A 16693-nucleotide genomic window follows, 5' to 3' on the forward strand; every position below is an offset into this window, starting at 1 on the left:
ATTTTTTTCCCCTGAGAAATACATCATCTGCTATTGAAACTGCTCGGGTCTTTATTAAAGAAATTGTCAGGCAGTTACTGCAAATATTGTCTCAGACCAAGGGGTTCAATTTACATAAAAATTCTGGAGGGCACTATGTGAAACCTTAAAATCTTTTTCCTCAGCTTACCACCCACAGACCAACGGGCAGACAGAACGGACTAACCAAACTCTGGAGCAGTACATTTGGTGTTTCACTTCATTTGTCTAAGATGACTGGGTATTGCTCCTGCCACTGGCAGAATTTGCATATAATAATTCCAGTCATTCAGCTACCAAGCAGTCCCCATTTTTTGACAACTATGGGTTTCACCCCACTTTTCTACCTGATCTTGTTCCTGAATCTTCTGTTCCTTCTGCTCAAAACACTGAGTTTTTTCAACACTAATAATAACTTGTTACAGGAGACTGTCACAAAAGCCCAGGAGGACAACAAGAGTGCTTTCGATAAGAAGAGGAGAGAAATGATCCTACAGCCTGGAGACCAGGTTTGGCTTGCCACAACAAACCTAAAGATGGCATGTCCTTTGAGGGAGTTGGTACCTAAGTTTGTGGGACCATGTCCGGTAAGCCAAAAGATTAATGATGTTTCATATGAATTAGCATTACCAGAATCCTTTAGAGTCATGTATCATTATTTAAACCTGCAGATCCCTTTCCTGATCGGAGGTCGAGACCTCTTGAACATTTAATTATTTATGGAGAGGAGGAGTTTAAGGCTGTCTTGGACTGTAGAAGAAGGAGGGGTCAGATACAGTACCTGATAAAATGAAAAGGGTATTGGCCAAAGGAAAATTCCTGGAAACCTGTACATAACGTGCATGCTACGGACTTAATTCATGCATTTTCTCTCAGTCACCCACGGAAGAGGAGTCAGTTTGGCATCAAGAGGCTGCCCTTAGGGAGGGAGCAATGTCAGGAAAGGTTTGCCCACAGTACAGGTGAAGACTCAGGGCGCACAAATATGAACATGCACAGAACAATGACAGGCCAGATAGATGTGCATGTACTTGAGCATAGGCTCGCGCTTGTGCACTCGCTCATCCAAGCGCACGGCTGTCACTAATGCTGGTTCCAAAAGGACTTTTTAAACTGGCTGTAGTTAATGTCTCCTTGACATTTGGTCTTTAGCCCCTGCATGTGTATCTTGATCTTTGTGCTTGACTCCTGATCAGGGGCATATTTGATGCAAGGCAAACAAGGCGTCTGCCTAGGGCGGCACTTTTTAGAGGGACGATGCGGCGGCGTTGCCCCCCCCCCTTTCCCACAGACGTGACACTTAGGGTAGGGGCTGCTGTTATGTGTCTTACCTGTGTCCGTGTCCCACTTCGATCCAGTCCACAAAGGAGCTTCGATCCGGTCCACGAAGGAGGGGTAGAGAGGGTGTCCGGTGTCTTCATTTCCCTGGTGGATGATCCTGGATCGCAATGTGGGCGATATGACATGGCGACCCTCTCATCTGGCCACACCCCCGGGATCACTGGGCGGCCTATGGCAGCCTGTCCCTCCCTCTGCAAGCTCTGCCTCCTCGCCAGTGATTGGCCACCAGACCTGTAGCTCAGGGAAAGCACACAGGCATAGAGGAGTAGCTGAGCAGCAGCACGAGGATAAAGGAAGCTGATCGGAGTGAGAGAGAGTCCGGAGCCGGTGAAACGGAGGAGAGCGGTCAGAGAAGGAAGACAGCTGATCTGTAAGGTGTCTGTGCCGTGTGGGCAGGATCTGCACAGAGCAACACCAATGATGGAGCACTATTCCTCTCATTGACACCAATGATGGGGCACTATTCCTCAGACTGACACCAATGATGGGGCACTATTCCTCCCACACTGACACTAATGATGAAGCATTATTCCTCACACTGACACCAATGATGGGGCACTATTCCTCCCACTGACACAAATGATGGGGCACTATTCCTCCCACTGACACCAATGATAGGGCACTATTCTTCCCGCATTGACACCAATGATGGGGCACTATTCCTCCCACTGACAGCAATGATGGGGCACTATTCCTCCCACTGACAGCAATGATGGGGCATTATTCCTCTCACTGACACTAATGATGGGGCACTATTCCTCCCACTGACACCAATGATGGGACACTGTTCCTCCCACTGACACCAATGATGGGGCATTATTCCTCCCACTGACACCAATGATGGGGCACTATTCCTCCCACTGACATCAATGATAGGGCACTATTCTTCCCACACTGACACCAATGATGGGGCACTATTCCTGCCACTGACAGCAATGATGGGGCCCTATTCCTTCCACTGACAGCAATGATGGGGCATTATTCCTCCCACTGACACTAATGATGGGGCACTATTCCTCCCACTGACACCAATTATGAGGCATGATTCCTCCCACTGACACCAATGAAGGGGAACTACTGATCCCTCTGACACCAATGATGGGGCACTATTCCTCCCACACTGACACCAATGATGGGGCATTATTTCTCCCACACTGACACCAATGATGGGGCACCATTCCTCCCACTGAAACCATTGATGAGGCACTATTTCTCCCACTGGCACCAGTGATGGGGCACTATTCTTCCACTGACACCAATGATGGGGCACTATTCCTCCAAATGAGACCAATAATGGAATACATTTAGAGGTGGAGCTCTAATAGGAAGAGGTGGAGCCTAAAGATGAAGGGGTGGAGTTTACAGATGAAGGGGTGGATCTTAAACAGGAAGGGGTGGGGCAAATTTAGAATGCGGGGGGTGCCCAATTTTAGTCTTGCCCAGGGCAGCACAGAACCAAAATACACCACTGCTCTTGAAACTGAATGTATATAATACATCATAAAAGGCTTGTTGTCCTCATTGAAACAAGTGAAAAGAAATAATGTGTAAAGGAATGAATCATAAGGCTCCTCTGCCCCATCTCTTTCCTGCTTTTTGGACTAGTATTGGACTTCATTGTGCTGTTGATGCTATTAAGTACCACCTACATAACACTCAGATTTCAGGTAATTCCAGAAGCCAAATCAAAACATTTGTTTTATAAAGATGTATATATGTGGATCAGAGGAAGTTGCAATTTGGTGATGTAACATTATTTCATAAAAATTTAGATTACTCACAAAGCATAAAAATATAACCCAGAATTTCCTGGTAGCTCTAAAGTTAAATCTGTAATAACAAAAATCAGAAAAATACATTTTAATTCCCTTACATAAACTGTAGCAAAGCTACCTACATTCCAAACTGTGCCTAGGCAAACATAGTTTCCATGGTTACGCGTGTAGCATTCTAAATGTAGTATATGATTTAATTAGCTTAAATGACTACGTACAAAACTGACGACAGCTGAGCATGTAGGCTAGTTAAAAAAATCTTGTAAATAGAACTAACCTTTCTACAATAATTTCTACAGAGGTTTTAGAAGGCCAGTATAAGAGTCACTTAAACACATCAATCCCTGACAAAGAGTAGGTGTTACATGTATCAATTTTAACTGTATGCTGTGGAGATACAATTCCAATCTCTTTTCAGCAACAATAGGGATAACAATATCTGTAGTAGTGGGGGCAGTAACCTTTTGCAACTAATGGGATATCACTTTTACAAATCTCAATAACAAAAAAGCAAGTGGAGCACCTATATAACATTTTTTAACCTCTTGTGGACTAATAAGTCAACTTACATAACTCAATTGTTCATATCCTTCAGAGAACCGTTTTTCAATATCCTTTCATACATCTTTCTCATAGTACAGAGATCGACAAGAAATCAGTTCAATTAAAGACAACAATGATCCAGTTTTCATAATGCATAGTCTGCCTATACCAGTAAGATTGGCCTCTCTTTTATAAGTACCTCCTAGAACATCTTGTAAATCAATGTTGCGAGTAAAACCATTGGATAGGCGCTTTCTTTGATGGGATGACAACAATCTTCTTTCTGCAGTAAAAATGCTGAAGCATTTTCATCTTTGCTGCTGCTGTAGCTGCCTAATGGTTGGTACCAATGAAAGCCGTATCAGTAGTGCGCAAATCAACAGCAGCACACAGATCTACAACAAATCAATTCAAAGACAAGAAGGATCCCTAGCTCATAACGCTTAACTGTCCAAATAGACACACTTTCGTTGATTAGATGACAACAATCTTCCTTCTGCATTAAAAGCACTTCAGCATTGTTAGCTTTGCTGCTGCTGTAGCTGCTTAGATGTTAACACCAATGATAGCCATATCAGTGAACAGCCACATCTAGCTCTGCCTACAGCCTTTTAGATTAACGGCACCATGCTCAATCTGTAGGAACTTTTGAAAAGGATGTAAACGTCCTGCTCAGTACTCCCCACTCCCTCCAGCAGGGTGCAAGAGAAATCCAGCTGTCCATCTGCATTTACAATTTAAAGAAAGGGTAATTGTATTTCATGCAGTGTCAGACGTGTCCCCCTGCTTAAGCCAGTACATGTCCGGGCCCATCTGAAGTTTGCTAGAGAGCATTTGGATGATCCAGAAGAGGATTGGGAGAATGTCATATGGTCAGATGAAACCAAAATAGAACTGTTTGGTAGAAACACAGCTCGTCGTGTTTGGAGGAGAGAGAATGCTGAGTTGCATCCAAAGAACACCATACCTACTGTGAAGCATGGGGGTGGCAACATCATGCTTTGGGGCTGTTTCTCCGCAAAGGGACCAGGACGACTGATCCATGTACAGGACAGAATGAATGGGGCCATGTATCGTGAGCTTTTGAGTGCAAACCTCCTTCCATCAGCAAGGGCATTGAAGATGAAACGTGGCTGGGTCTTTCAACATGACAATGATCCCAAACATACCACCCGGGCAACGAAGGAGTGGCTTCGTAAGAAGCATTTCAAGGTCTTGGAGTGGCCTAGCCAGTCACCAGATCTCAACCCCATAGAAAACCTTTGGAGGGAGTTGAAAGTCCGTGTTGCCCAGCGACAGCCCCAAAACATCACTGTTCTAGAAGAGATCTGCATGGAGGAATGGGCCAACATAGCAGCAACAGTGTGTGCCAACCTTGTGAAGACCTACAGGAAACGTTTGACCTCTGTCATTGCCAACAAAGGATATATAACAAAGTATTGAGATGAACTTTTGATATTGTCCAAATACTTATTTTCCACCATAATTTGCAAATACATTCTTTCCAAATCAGCCAATGTGATTGTCTGGATTTTTTTTCTCATTTTGTCTCTCATAGTTGAGGTCTACCTATGATGCCAATTACAGGCCTCTCTCATCTTTTTAGGTGGGAGAACTTGCACAATTGGTGGCTGACTAAATACTTTTTTGCACCACTGTATGTCTACAAAATGTATTGATTGTTTTCTGCATTTCAGTTCCAGCCAATCCTATATTAAGTTATCTAGATTTGATTACTTTATGTTTATTCTCTAATTATTGGAATCTACACCATTGACATTAAACAATAACATTTCTCCAAGTTCTAACTGCATATAATTCAGATCAGAAATTAAAAATTGTTGCTGTTCAATAAAGTTAATTTACATCTCATTGTTCATTAAATCAAAACTCCAGTGAACAATAAAAAATGAATAGCTTATTAAAATATTGAAGAAAGCTGCTTATCCACATTATTAATATTATACAGAATTTGTATAGTGCCAACACTTTATAAAATTAAGAAATACAGAACAGTCGCATTAGGGCAGCACAGTGGCTAAATAGTTAGCACTTCCATCTGGTAGCACTAGGGTCGTTGGTTTGAATCCAAACCACGGCATCACCTGCCTAGAGTTTGCATGTTCTCCCTCTGCCTGCGTGGGTTTCCTCTGGTTTCCTCCAACACTCCAAAGACATGCTGGTAGGTTAATTGGATTCTGCCTAAATTGGCCCTAGTATGTGTATGTATGAATGGAAGTTAGAGACTTTAGATTGCACACCCCTTGAGGGTTAGGGACTGATGGGAATGTACTATATATATACAAAGCGCTGTGTAAATTGGCGGTGATATATAAGTAACTCTAATAAATAAATACAAGATGCTTAAATATTCACATTCAATCTGGACCCCAGAGCAGTACTTCTCTTATGCCACAAGATTTTCTCAGACATGGGCAGCATCATTTACCCTCTTCCTTTCAGCCCTGGTTGTCATGGACCCCTTATCATCCTCATACTGGATGCTGAAAGGAGAGGCAGCACAGTGATGAGCTCATCTCTCTGTCACGCTGCTTTCTCCTCCTATCAGCACATGAAATGATTCTGACTCTTCCTCTCCTACCCTGTGCTCTGCTATACAGGGACTGAAATACTAGGTGATATTTGGGAATTTGATACTTACACCGCTTGCACTTGATTATAATTGATGGTAAATGTATTTAATATATAACTTCATTAATTAGTGTCTTCATGAAGCTGAGGTTTCCTTTAATTTAAATATTTATTCATTTTTCATAGCCATAACAAAACACTTTCATCACATTCATAATAAATATACATGACTATTTCTTATTACTTTTCTTTTTCCCTCTTAAAACATTACCCCCTTCCCCCCACTCTGCATTCTTTCACTTCCTCTTATCCAAAGCAAGAATATCCTACCCTTCCATCCACTCTATATCTTCCTTCATTCACTATTTCACGTTTACTCCAGAGTTTTCCCATTTTTCCCATTTCGCATAGTATACCTCCGTCTTATCTTCCTGCATATAATAGAGCTTCTCCATCCTCCTAATCCAGTTCACTCTTTCTATCCAATCCTCAACTTTCGGTACTTCTGTTTTCCTCCAATACTTAGGGATCAGGCTTTTTGCAGCATTCATATAATACCCTAAACCTAATTTCTTATATTTGCTAGCTGATAGCTCTGAACTATGCAGCAAACATATCTCTGGGTCTAGCCCAATACTTATCTCAGTTATGATCTCAATTAAGTGTACTATTGTTTTCCAGAATACTTGAATTTTTGGACATTCCCACCAAATGTGATACACTGTCCCCACTTCTCCACACCCTCGCCAACACCACAGTGATTTCTCCCTACTTATCTTATGTTCTATGATGAAGCTGAGGTTTGACAAAAGTGAAGGAGCTCTCGAAACATGGCCAGTTACCAGGAAGTGAGACTCACTGTAAGAGAACTGCCACTTTCCAGAACTTGGCAGGTCTCTTGCTTGCATACAGCAGAGATCTAACATAGCTTCTGACTATCCCTGATTTCGAGGGACTGGCCCTGATTTGGATCAAAGTCCCTCAGTCGCTCTTTCCTCCTCATTTGTCCCTCATTTTGGTCTCTCTATATAGTTGTATATAAAATTCACTATTTGTTTTTGAAAAAGTGTTTTGCAGTGTTAAACTTTTCATCCAATTTTTACAGTGCTTCATTTTTAAATTTCAAAAGCCAGTATAAAGGAATAGTAGTGGTAAAAAAAAGCATGGTTTAACTAATTTTTTTTTATAATTCTCCTTTAACCACTTCCCATCCAGCCCAAGTATATAAATGGCCAGATGGGAGTAGTGCAGGGGCGAGTGGCCGTTTATAAATGGCCTCCCCACCCCCTGCTTGTGCGCGCTCCCTGAGAGCGTGCAGCACCATGATTCGGTGCCCGCTGTGTCCTCCGGTCACAGTGGAACACTGATTGTTGTATGCAGGGGCGGACTGACCATTTGGAAACTCGGGCACTGCCCGAGGGCCCAGGGTCAGTAGGGGGCCCCGTGAGATGCCCCTGGTACCTTTTTCATAGGCTTTTTTGAGTTTGGGCAAGGACGCAGGGGCCCCATGATCCCCTATTGCCCGGGGGCCCCATGAGTTGTCAGTCCGCCCCTGGTTGTATGGGACCTCTATGTGAGGTCCCAAACATGTGATCACTGATTGGCCAATCAGTGATCACATGAAGAGTAGTAAGCAAGATGTCACTTCTGACATCATTGCTTACTACATGTGAAATCTGTGAATTATCACAGAGGTCACATGGTACAAGGCTATTCACAACAGCCTTGTACCATGGGACAAGCTGTGGCCAATCACAAGTCACACAGTATTTCTCAATGGCTGCAAGAATGCAGCCAGAGAGAAGGAGAAATGATTGCTTTTACAGCCTTTATGGGTGTAAAAGCAATCAGTGTAAAAAAAAAAAAAATCACCCCCCACAAGTAGGTGCTATGGTGACAGTATGTTTAAAAAAAACATAAATAATAATATAAAAAAATTAAATAAAAATGTAAAAAAAATTAGAAAAATTATAATTTTTGGTTATAAACTAATTTGGACTTTTTTTTTACTAAAAAGATAACTGAATAAATTTTGGCCAAGATTTATGAAGAAAGATTATTTGTAAAATTTTTTAAGAAAAACACTTTTTTCAAAATGTTTTAACTTTATATAGCAAAAACAATTAAAATCCCAGTGGTGAATAAATACCACCAAAATAAAGTTTTATCTGTCTCAAAAAAATGCTAAAAAATTCATATGGGTACAGTGTTGCATGACCGTGCAATTGTCATTCAAAGTGTGATAGCTCTGAAAGCTGAAAATGGGCCTGGAGAGGAAAGGGGTAAAAGTGTCCGGACTTGAAGTGGTTAAGGGGGACTGGCAGGGAGCGTGTCCTATGCTACATACTTTTGCTAATAGGTGTCCCTCATTCCCATCACAAAACATTGGGAGGTATGACCTAGGATGGTATTTTCTCTGACCCACAGTCCTGTTGCTGGCCACAAAAGGATGTTGAGATTCCTTCTTCCCAGGTTCAGTATGCCTGATCACTTCCTTCAATTGTGAGTGTATTATCGTTTGTTGCATGGAGCTAAACTCTGCAATACTTACCCCCCTTCAATGGTTGGAAGTCCCTCGCTGGTGCGGGCATTTTGTTCCTGGCTTTTTCCAGATGCTGCTGTGCTCATTGACTGGTGTGGTATGATAGCACTCCTGTACATGTGCAGGAGTGAAGTTGTCCTGGCACACAGGCACTGTACCAGAAGTTGCGCCTGAACACAAAGCACAAAGAAGACTGCGAGCATGCAGGTACTTTTTTTTTATTGCAAAAGAGACACTGCAGCAGGGGCGGACTGACCATTTGGAAACTCGGGCACAGGGTTAGTAGGGGGCCCCATGAGATGCCCCTGGTACCTTTTTCATAGGCTTTTTTGAGTTTGGGCAAGGACACAGGGGCCCCATGATCCCCTATTGCCCGGGGGCCCCATGAGTTGTCAGTCCGCCCCTGCACTGCAGTATCTTCTACAAAGGCATTGCCCTGTCCTTTGCTTGTTTTTTATTATTTACAAATGGAATGGCATTTGGAATCCCAAGCTGTAGGTTGTGCACTTAGACTATATCTGTCCATTGAATAAGAATAAGCTAAATATAGAGGACAAACCTCAAAGAAACAATTGTATTAAAAGGGAGTCTATCATTACACAAATATGCATGTTTTTACTGCCCATCTTCTGAAATTGCTAGCTACCTGACCATCTAAGCTCTTCCTGAACCATTGACCCCGTACAACCACTGAAGTCACATTTCTGATCTGCATGCTTGTCCCAGGTCAGCAACCAAGTACTGAAGCCATGGGACCAACCAGACAGCCTGGCAGCCAGCATGTGCGAGGAAGCTCACTGATGGCAGCCTATACAGTGAGGAACAGAAGTATTTGAACACCCTGCGATTTTGCAAGTTCTCCCACTTAGAAATCATGGAGGGGTCTGAAATTCACATTGTAGGTGCATTCCCACTCTGAGAGACACAATTAAAAAAAAAATTCAGGAAATCACATTGTATGATTTTTTAAATAATTTATTTGCCTTGCACTGCTGAACATAAGTATTTGTACACCTGAGAAAATCAGTGTTAATATTTGCTACAGAAGCAAATATCCTGTTCCTTACTGTATATGTCTCTCATGACAGATTTTCTAATGAAAATAACATCTATTATCTATATGACTGGCTGACTTCTGCAACTTAAAGTGTTAAAAAAGTAAAAATAGTTTTAGTCATTTCTAAATTAAATTTCAATTATTTATAGCCCACTACTATTAATTTAACCATCTCGACATTTGTAAACTTGCTTTGTGAAGATCCCCACATATTTCCATCTAAATATACAGTACCTATTGTTTGCATTGCTATTACAGCGCGGGTGTCAGAAAATGAAAGTGTATGCTGTGACCATAGATCTCCTTTAATGATTTTCAGGGTTCTTAAACTAAAGACATCCATACTTGGATGCAATATTTGTTATTGTAGTTCTATTACAGTAGATTTCTTCAACCAAAGTAAAAATAAACAGATGATTTAAAGCAACTTCCCAGTATAAATTTGACAGTCATTATGTGCACTGGCAACTTCACAGAAAATCATATTTAATTTATCCCCAGTGCAATACCATAAAAATAAAGTGTCATCTACAATACTTACTTTGTAATGTGAGTTGAAATGGTATTTATCATTCCCTTCCGAGCAGGATTTTAATAGTAAATATAAATAGCTTTCATATCAGGTGCTATATTTTACCCAGCAGGAAGCAGCAGGAAGTAAGCTTCACCTATAAATCTAAATTATTTAATGGACAAGTTAATAAGAGTATAAAATAACATAATATTATGCTGTTGCAATCTAGGGAGACATGCTGGAAAATAATAACAGGCTATATACAGCTATAAAGTGACCACAGCTATGATTTAAAGTCCAACTCTGTCATGACCCTTCACTCAACACACAATCACTTACTCCCCCTCCCAGAGGGCCCCACTGCAATATGTGTTGTTTTTTTTTTTTCACATTGATACTATACCTTTTTAATCTACTGAGGCGCAGAGTGCATGCCAAACAGTTTTAATAAAGTCTCTTGTGCTTTAGTCACCAAGCCACCAGCATCCACAGTGTTAACCAGAACATATTGCAGCAATGGTGTCCTACGCTAAGGACTTAAAAAATCTGAAAAAATTTGTTTCAAACCCTCACTAGCTCTTTTTCAAGTAAAACCAGCACAAAACAAAATACCAACATGTAATACCATAATTGCAAAATGGCACAACAATATAAAATTAACCAATCGGACAACAGCAAGTGGACCTGATGGGAACAGCAACTGCAATCAGTGAAAAAAAACTCACACAGCCTACATCCAATCAAAACCAAATTAATAAAAAGAGTTGTCTCCAAAAAGAAGAGACATCCCTGATGGGGAACTTTCTACAAAATGTAATGAGGATGGAGCAGGATGCGTGGTATTTAAAGATTGGGGATGGGCTTAAGGTGTGGTCCAAACCAGGGGTGGACTGACCATTTGGAAACTCGGGCACTGCCCGAGGGCCCGGGGTCAGTAGGGGGCCCCATGAGATGCCCCTGGTACCTTTTTCATAGGCTTTTTTGAGTTTGGGCAAAGACACAGGGGCCCCATGATCCCCTATTGCCCGGGGGCCCAATGAGTTGTCAGTCCGCTCCTGGTCCAAACACAAGCTTTCTACTTTCAATGCTTCTGAAGAACGTTGGTGAGTGAAGTCCTTAAAGTGTATGTTACCACAAGTATTAGTTTTTTTCTATATGTGTGTTCACATCTTTGTACTTTTAAAATCATAGCCTTTATCATTTTTATGTAATTCTTCCATCTGAAGTCCTGGTTGATCCTGCCGTTCACATTTCTTCTTTGTTGTAAACTGAAAGATAATTTCTGAAACTAAGCAAAACCAGTTAAGGTACCTGCATAGTTATAACTGTATTAGAAAGGTTTTATACCATAGTATGTTTACAAATACTTCATCAACCAGTGATGTCACCGCCCTCAATCACTTACATGGAATCCCCGGCAATGTAAGTAAGGGGGCGGGGTGGTGGTGACATCACTAACCAAACAGGACCATGGCCATAGACCATACACATCCATGTCAATATTTGGTCAGTGCATTTACACTCACACCCACATGTATTTAAATCTAGCTCTCTTTAGAGCTGTCATTAGTGGCAGAAATATGGCGCGAGTGGATGGGACAGCACACAAATGGTTTTTCTATTTATGATTGGTGTGCAATGATCAGTGGGTGAAATTTATTACGATTGAAGATTTACAATGCTTTTTGTTTTAATAATGGACCAAAAAACTTGTGTGTGTTTATTTACAACTGACTTTTTTTGTGAATAAGATTCTGGTAAGTCCCCCATGCCCCCAAACAACCACCAGAACACGGTTATTGAGAAGAGGCTCTTATCTTCATCAGCATGGGCCCCTCCCCATGTGTGTGGGGGGGTCAAATTAAGGGTCTGGTATGGGTTTGGGGGGGGGACAACAAGTCATTTTTTTTGGCCAGATCTAAAGGGCCTGGCATGGACTTTCTACTTAGGGTTACCGCTTCAAATCCATATGAGATCTAAAGGATCCTACCACGTCAAATTTTTGTATAGCAAGAATTATATATATATTTTTATATATATAATATATATACAGTCATGGCCGAAATTGTTGGCACCCTTGATATTTTTCCTGAAAATCAAGTATTTCACACAAAAAAGGTATTGCATTAACACATGTTTTGCTATACACATGTTTATTCCCTTTGTATGTATTGGAACAAATATAAAACAGAGGCAGAAAAGCAAATATGACATAATGTCACACAAAACCCCAAAAATGGGCTGGACAAAAGTATTGGCACCCTTAACTTAATACAGTTGTGACCAAAATTATTCAACCCCCAATGCTGTAAAGGGGTTTAGGGACTATAGTGTACATTTGGAATTGTATTCAGAATCAAATCCTACAAGGACGTTGTAACTACCCAAATGCAACTAAAATGACATCAATTGTTTATGTAATACAGTAGTAAATGGTTCTTATGTGGTTTCTTCATTGCCACAATTATTCAACCCCTTAAAGACTACCACTCTGAAGAACAGAGGTTCATACAGGTGCTTTCCATCAGGTATTGAAAACACCTGTGGATATCACCGAGCAGCAATCAAGCATAATAAGCACCAATTAGGCAGCTTTAAAATGACTGTGATACTCAGCTCCTTCTAGACATTTACTGGTGTGGTTACAAACATGGTGAAGGCAAGAGAATGGTCCAGGAAGACAAGAGAAGAGGTGATTTCTCTTCACAGGAAGGGCAATGGCTATAAGAAGATTGCAAAGATGTTAAACATACCAAGAGACACCTTAGGAAGCATCATTCGCAAATTCAAGGCAAAGGGCACTGTTGAAACGCTACCTGGTCGTGGCAGAAAGAAGATGCTGACTTCGACTGCTGTGCGCTACCTGAAGCGTAGAGTGGAGAGAAGTCCCCGTGTGACTGCTGAGGAACTGAGAAAAGATTTGTCAGATGTGGGTACAGAAGTTTCAGCCCAGACAATAAGACGCACACTGCGTAATGAAGGCCTCCGTGCCAGAACTCCCAGGCGTACCCCCTTGCTGTCTCCAAAGAATAAGAAGAGTCGACTGCAGTATGCCAAAAGCCATGTGGACAAACCACAAAAGTTGTGGGATAGTGTTCTGTGGACTGATGAAACAAAATTAGAACTGTTTGGGCCCATGGATCAACGCTATGTTTGGAGGAGGAAGAACAAGGCCTATGATGAAAAGAACACCTTGCCTACTGTGAAGCATGGTGGAGGGTCAATCATGCTTTGGGGCTGTTTTGCTTCTGCAGGTACAGGGAAGCTTCAGCGTGTGCAAGGTACCATGAATTCTCTTCAGTACCAGGAGATATTGGATGGAAACGTGATGCAGTCCGTCACACACCTGAGGCTTGGGAGACGTTGGACCTTTCAACAGGACAATGATCCCAAGCATACCTCCAAGTCCACTAGAGCATGGTTGCAGAGGAAAGGCTGGAACATTTTGGAGTGGCCATCGCAGTCACCAGACTTAAATCCGATTGAGAACCTCTGGTGGGACTTAAAGAAAGCAGTTGCAGTGCGCAAGCCTAAGAATGTGACTGAACTGGAGGCCTTTGCCCATGAAGAATGGGCGAAGATACCCGTAGATCGCTGCAAGACACTTGTGTCAAGCTATGCTTCACGTTTAAAAGCTGTTATAACTGTAAAAGGATGCTGTACTAAGTACTAAGATTGAATGTCACTTGGGGGTTGAATAAAACTGATAATGCTGTGAGCACAGAAAAGACATTTGTGGTTATTTCATTATAACTGTTATGTTATATTTGTCTGACCTACAAGTGCCTCTTTAATGTAAATGTAAGCAAGATGACTGAATGATCAAAAGCAATGTCAAACTGGCCAAAACACTCAATTTCAGTGGGGGTTGAATAATTTTGGTCACAACTGTATTTGGTTGCACACCCTTTGGAAAACATAACTGAAATCAGTCGCTTCCTATAACCATCAATAAGCTTCTGACACCTCTCACCCGGAATTTTGGACCACTCTTCCTTTGCAAACAGCTCCAGGTCTCTCTTATTGGAAGGACACCTTTTCCCAACAGCAATTTTAAGATCTCTCCACAGGTGTTCAATGGGATTTAGATCTGGGCTCATTGCTGGCCACTTCAGAACTCTCCAGCGCTTCTTTGCCATCCATTTCTGAGTGCTTTTTGACGTATGTTTGGGGTCATTGTCCTGCTGGAAGACCCAGGATCTTGGACGCAAACCCAGCTTTCTGACACTGGGCCCTACAGTGCGACCCAAAATCCTTTGGTAATCCTCAGATTTCATGATGCCTTGCACACAGTCAAGGCACCCAGTGCCAGAGGCAGCAAAACAACCCCAAAACATCATTGAACCTCCACCATATTTTACCGTAGGTACTGTGTTTTGTTCTTTGTAGGCCTCATTCCGTTTTCGGTAAACAGTAGAATGATGTGCTTTACCGAAAAGCTCTATCTTGGTCTCATCTGTCCACAAGACGTTTTCCCAGAAGGCTTTTGGCTTACTCAAGTACATTTTGGCAAACTGTAGTCTTGCTTTTTTATGTCTCTGTGTCAGCAGTGGGGTCCTCCTGGGTCTCCTGCCATAGCGTTTCATTTCATTTAAATGTCGACGGATAGTTCGCGCTGACACTGATGCTCCCTGAGCCTGCAGGACAGCTTGAATGTCTTTGGAACATGTTTGGGGCTGCTTATCCACCATCCGGACTATTCTGCGTTGCAATCTTTCATCAATTTTCCTCATCCGTCCACGACCAGGGAGATTAGCTACAGTGCCATGGGTTGCAAACTTCTTGATAATGTTGCGCACTGTGGACAAAGGCAAATCTAGTTCTCTGGAGATGGACTTGTAACCTTGAGATTGTTGATATTTTGCCACAATTTTGGTTCTCAGGTCCTCAGACAGTTCTCGTCTCCTCTTTCTGTTGTCCATGCTTAGTGTGGCACAGACAGACACACAATGCAAAGGTTAAGTGAACGTCTCTCCTTTTTATCTGCTTTCAGGTGTGATTTCTATATTGCCCACACCTGTTACTTGCCCCAGGTGAGTTTACAGGAGCATCACATGCTTGTAACATTCTTATTTATCCGCAGTTGTGAAAGGGTGCCAATACTTTTGTCCAGCCCATTTTTGGAGGTTTGTGTGACATTATGTCGAATTTGCTTTCTTTCCTCCCTTTTTTTGTTTTGTCCCAATACACACAAAGGGAATAAACATGTGTATAGCAAAACATGTGTTAATGCAATACGTTTCGTGAGAAATACATGATTTCCTGGAGAAATATCAAGGGTGCCAACAATTTCGGCCATGACTGTATATACATACACTCACCAACCACTTTATTAGGTACACCTGTTCAATTGCTTGGTAACATAAATTGCTCATCAGCCAATCACATGGCAGCAACTCATTGCATTTAGGCATCTAGACGTGGTGAAGACGACTTGCTGAAGTTCAATCAGAGCATCAGAATGGGGAAGAAAGGGGATTTAAATGACTTTGAATGTGGCATAATTGTTGGTGCCAGACGGACTGGTCTGAGTATTTCAAAAACTGCTGGTCTACTGGGATTTCCATGCACAACCATCTCTAGGGTTTACAGAGAATGGTCCAAAAAAGAGAAAATATCCAGTGAGCGGCAGTTGTGTGGATAAAAATGCCTTGTTGATGTCAGAGGTCAGATGAGAATAGGCATTTGATTTCAGATAGTAGGGTCAGAGTTTGGCATAAACAACATTATCCTGCCTTGTATCAACGATCAACGGCGGTGGTGGTGTAATGGTTTTTTCTTTGCACTAGCAAGGTGTACCTAATAAAGTGGCCGGTGAGTGTACTTATAGACAATAATTCACTTTTCCCTGCAAGCTTTTTTTACTTTGTAATTAATGCTGTGCCCCACCCCACCATAAAATACATACCAGACCCTCATCCCCCTCTTCCTTCTTGAGTATATAAATCATTCCTTCAGAGCATGCTATAAATTTCTATGTTTGCCAGTGATAAAAATATGGTTAAATAAATGACCCCTGGCTTGTCAAGTCAAGCTTTGATTGACAAGGGCTTTAAAAAATAAAACATCTCTCATTGAATCAAAATACCACAATTTACTTAACAATGCCAGAAATATAGGGGGATTCTTCTGTAAAATATTGCTTTGCAAAGTCTCCTTTTGTTGTGGTCTTAGTTGTTCCTTTTTATGTATTTATGTATTTTTATTTCTTGCTTTCCTAATGATTACAATAGGTACCTGTCAGCATATCACAGCAGGTAGTTTGGTGTGTCCCTTTATGTCCTTGAGAACTATGCTGGCAGAAGGAAAAG

This window comes from Staurois parvus, unplaced genomic scaffold, assembly GCF_062004578.1.
Source record: "Staurois parvus isolate SC_StPar_1 unplaced genomic scaffold, SC_StPar_1.0 ptg000714l, whole genome shotgun sequence".
NCBI lineage: Eukaryota > Metazoa > Chordata > Amphibia > Anura > Ranidae > Staurois > Staurois parvus.